Consider the following 5,303-nt stretch of genomic DNA (forward strand, 5'->3'; position numbering starts at 1 on the left):
TTCCAAATGTTGGCTACATATTACGGGTTTTTTCTCTGGCCAGAAGTTCGATGGCAAATCCTCCCTCTTCAAGTTGGCGATCCAACGACCAACCCGTCCGTGGAGGATCAGGAATCAGAAAGGTGGAATAACTCTTTTTTTCACTTTTACCCGATGTATTCCAGCATCCAGCTGCCATGCACGTGGGCATTGTCAGTTTCACTATAGCTCTGGTGAATTTCAATGGTGAAGTCCTCTGGAAATCTTCAATAATTGTTGTTGATTGCAGATGTGTCTAGTAGTTCCCATTGATTTAGCTTGGAAAGCGGGGAGAATGGCGCTAGGCTTACCGCACCGTGACGTCACTGCTGGAAGATGGCAGGAGGGAGGGGCTACTATATTTGGACAAAAATGGCCGCTCCTCGACTCAGCGATTGCAACGAAAATTATTGTTTTTATTTTTTTACTGATTAACCCTAAATTCGTTAACTCACCTCAAACGTATTAGTTTTAGCTATAATATAATGATCCATTGATTTTTCCTGCTGACCAGATTCCTCCTTTTAAACTAAATACAAGCAAAAACAGGAAAAAAAATCAATCAGGGTTAAATAGTTTTTCAATAAAACTGTAGCTGAATAATAAAATAGATCAGAATCACATGTATTAAATAGTTTTTACCAAACTTCGGGTTTCATGTCCAGAGAAAAGCTTCGACCCACAGCACTTCCCCACACTTCATGTTTCTTTCTGCCGTTCTCAGCAGCAGCAGCAGCAGCAGCAGCAGCAGCAGCAGCAGCAGCCTGACCTGACAGGTTCCAGAGGGTCATTCAGATCACTGAGGTGCTTAATGTTCTGAAGAAACCAGGACCCCGAAGTGAAGAGCAAGAGGTGGATGTGTGAGTAATGGAATGTGAAAAGCAAATGTTTGCTTCAATATAACAACTTAAATTATTCTTTTTCTCCGATAGACAACCCCCCAGACCCTCACAGGGAGGCTGGTTTGTTACTGTACCTCCTATTTACAAAGATAACAGCAGGACACCTGCAGCGTGACAGAAGCTCCTGGGGTTCTCTGCGAATGCTGCTCATCCTGCAGAGAAGCACCATGCCACCAGACCAAGGTGACCTCCAGCCTGTTTGGTGGGTGTGCATATGTGCAGCAGCTCAGGTGCTGCATTTAAGCTGTTTATGAATAAAATATCAGGCTTCTTTCATGTTATTATCAAATTGTAACCTTCTCAAAATTCAAGGATGAATTCTCCCTCAGACTGCACACTCTGTGAACTGGCCAGCATCTGTCAGAACCCGGAATGCCTCAGTAAACAGGCGGCACATTGCCAAACAAGGGGGGGTCTATTTTCTCCATCAGTTACAGGGTGAGGACGACATTATTCCTATTTGTAAGCAAGAGATGAAATGAAAAAAAAATATTAGAATGGAAATTAAAAACATCAATAAATTGTTTAAATCATATATATATATATATATTAATCATTTTCTGCTGCTACTTTAACTTCAATGTTTTACTGTTTCAAGCCAGATTTCTTAATGCACTGTATAAAAAGTCAGCTTCCTTAACTTCAGACCATGGAGGTTATCTGGACTGAGGATCTCTTGTGATCGCAGAATCGTAAACAAGTAGGTAACTTATTGCTACCTAAAGTGACGACTTATGCAGACTCATTTGAGTCTTCAATAAAAATAAATCCCAGAAAATCAACCATTTCCTGCTCCGATATTTAGCAAAGGTTAGAAGTATAGCGGATGATCTTTTATTTCCGGGTGGATCATCTCAATCAGTGGTCCTCCTAACTGTCAATCATTCTGGGGAGCTGTTCCCGTAGGGCCATCCTACAAGCTCGTCCTGTTAGCGATCTTTCAGGCGTATATCTGTGGTGAGCTACGGTTTCAGACAGTCATTGAAGCTCACCTTTCTCACCACGGTTCTTTGAAAATGGCCGTAGGGTCATAAGAGAAAAAGAGGAGTCGAGGAGTTACGAGACCAACGGAGAAAATGCAGTGATCATCTGTCTGAACGGTCAGTTAACTGAGTTCACTATAAAGTTCACTATATAGTTCCCGCTCTATATAGTGATGGAGGGATTTAGGGGTTAGGGCAGACGGTCAGATACAGTTAGCTTGGAGGAGCTATGAGAAAGGTAACCTTTAAACAGAGCATACACGAGGAGAAATGGGCTTGTGCACGCTCTCACACATGTTTAATAGGAGCTCCCTCTCTTTTTTAGGTGGAGAGGGCAGGTCTTTTAAAAATCAGAGAAAATCCTCCACAATAGCTTTAAATTTCTTAAATTCACATGTTAATTTGTCCACGATTATGATCTTTGGCAGATATGGGCAGAAGTTATTGTGAATTACAGAGGCAATCATTCCTGATGTTTCCTCATGGCTGAATTCTCAGAGTATTTCTGCCTTCACAAACATGAAAATCCATCTAGTTCCTCTAATGAAGGTTTTCATTACTTATATAAAACGGCATGTAGGAGATAATTACAGAAATGGGTTCAAATAATTTAGATTCACTTGTACTTTCTTTAACATTTTCTCAGCTGGTGCCGATAAACACACGTCCTGAGAACCAAACAAAGCGTGGTTACTAGTGATGTTATGAGATGAGCCGAGGCTTCGAGGCGTGTGTCGAGTAATGCCACTATCCATATTGAGCCTCAATACACGAAGCGCGTATTGAGTATCGCTTCATTTAGGGGAGGGGCCAAAATCAATGATGTCCGAAGCCTCGCTGCCGCCATAGCACAGGACCGCTTCTGGATGTGGTTCAGATCACCTGGAACTTCAACAGGCATATAAACGGCCTCACTATTCAGTCATGATGTGGGAGTTTGGAGGAGAGTTGGATAGATTCTAAGAAGAATCAATCTAGTTGGTTAGAACTAGTTTGGTCAGATTAAACAATGTAATGATCAGAATTTGAATAAACCACCGGCTTCAGTGATTTATACTGTTTGTTTCTGAGGATGAGGCAATAAAGATGTGGCATCTTCTCTTAGGCCCCGTCCACACGAAGTCAAAACGAACACGAAACGCTAATATTTTCCAGAACGTTTGTCGTAAAGACGGAGACATAAAATAAATGTGATCGTCCACATGAATGCATGAAAACGCTGCAAAATGTATGCCAGGCCTGTAAGTGGCGCTGTGGTGCCAAAGCAAAAATAAGCGACGAAATGGTGGGCATGCGCACTAATATTTATACATGGTTGCCCTGCGGGTCCATTTTCGTGGTTAAGTCAAATTCAGGTGCTGAACTATGTGGTCGATATTGCTCTGTTCTTCCTGGAGATATTCCAGAAGAAGAAGATTCTGTTGTAAGCCCGTCAGCAGGGTGAGTAGCATTAGCAGCAACCATTCAACACAGTACGGCGCCATTGTTGTTGTGATACTGTGTCGCGCATGCGTGTTTAGAGGCGACGCTATGACACATGCGTGTAAGAAAAAAAATGCGGTTAGAGCTTAAAGATGGAAACGCGAAAACGGCGTTTCAAAATCTTCCCACTCTGAAGGCTGAATAAAAAAAAGATCGTTTACAGACCCCCGAAACGCCGGCTTCGTATGGATGAGAGGTTAGATGTTGCCCTTCAATTCAGAGGTGGAGGGTTTGAGCCTTGGTATGAACTTTCTAAAGTGCTGCACTACTTAACCAGTATTTTGGCCAAAGTGACCAATTTGTATTGGTTTGCCCTAATAGCAAAAAACATTGCCAAAAAATTGGTTGAACACATAACTTCCAAACAGATTAAAACCAAAAACTGTGATATGTTTTATTTTTGAATAGAAAAGATTAACACCTTTCATTTTGCTCATCGTTGCCCAATTTGCACAAATACGTTCACTGCCTGCTTGAGCTTATTTCACAAAAATGTCAGAAAAACAGTGAACCTTAAATGATTGTTGACTTGAATCAAAACAATTCGGAAAAGATTTTATTAGTCAGAGCAGTCATTAACAATTTCAAAGGAATTTAAATGGGGGTGGGGGGGTGGTTCCAAGAAAAACAATTGCAAGAAAAACAATTGTAGTTCTGCACTCCACCAGTAGGTGGAGACATGATCACATCTTGCTCCATGAAACTGTGTGGATCACTGAAGCAGTTCAGCCAAATGGTTCAATGAGGCTTTATCTCACTAATGGTTACTATACAATGAAATAATTGTTGTTGTGAAGTTTACTTACATCTTCTTCTTCCAGGTGTTCATGCTAAAAGATTCCCCGGGGGCTTGAGCACCTATTAAAGGTTCCAGAAGAGAACATTTTTTTTTAACCTGGCAGTTAAAAACATTTCACATTTCATGGGAAACCAGGTATGGACTCACCTGGCTCACATGACACAGCTAATCTATGTAGGCGTCCCTTCAGCACCCGATAAACCCACCACATGCTCACACATCAGTTTTAAATTCTCCTTACAAATAATTGGCACAAATAATGTTCTTATTTTGACAAACTGACTTTAATGACCAAATATCAGTAAAAAATTACAATCAAAATATAATATGTGAACCATAGTGGGAATATTGCACTGATAGCCATTAAAACTATAAATCAAAGTTTAGCAATTAAATACAAAGCATTAAAACTAAGCATAAAAATCCTCAACAGCTAAACATACATATACACACACACATATATATATATATATATATATATATATATATATATATATATATATATATATATATATATATATATATATATATATATATATACATATCTTTATATACATATCTTTAACCACAAAAGTAAGATGAGGGATTCATAACTTTAAGAAATACAGCTTACATTCTAATAAATAAACTGTGGACTTACTTGTGGAATTGCACTCAGTTCATAACATTTTGAAGCTATGAACAATAAACACTATAATTCAGAGGCCCATTTATAAATAAATGACTAAAAACTATTGCTCTCAATTAAATTTAAATACCTCAATAACTAAACTATCTATTAATTATTAGGTAGTGTTTATCCACACAAATAACACAACTAAACACCTCAAATATAAGTTGATGCCAATGAATTATTCAGTAAACAAGGATCATTAGAATTACTTATGTATTACAACGGTAGGCTCAAGTAAAATCACCGCCTATAGCTGATATAAAAACAAATGTAGAAAACGCAAATGAAAAGCTGCCTGAAGTGAAGAACGGTAAACAAACACAAATAACTACTTACTGGTAAACATGCAGTCAGGGTGGGAGGAAACACCATGTGAGCTGCACATAGAACCCATTCAGCCAGTGGGTTCAGCATCTACACCTTTATTAACCCATTTACACTAACCT

Source organism: Cyprinodon tularosa, unplaced genomic scaffold (genome assembly GCF_016077235.1).
Source record: "Cyprinodon tularosa strain WSP-4 unplaced genomic scaffold, ASM1607723v1 ctg877, whole genome shotgun sequence".
In the NCBI taxonomy this organism is placed as follows: domain Eukaryota; kingdom Metazoa; phylum Chordata; class Actinopteri; order Cyprinodontiformes; family Cyprinodontidae; genus Cyprinodon; species Cyprinodon tularosa.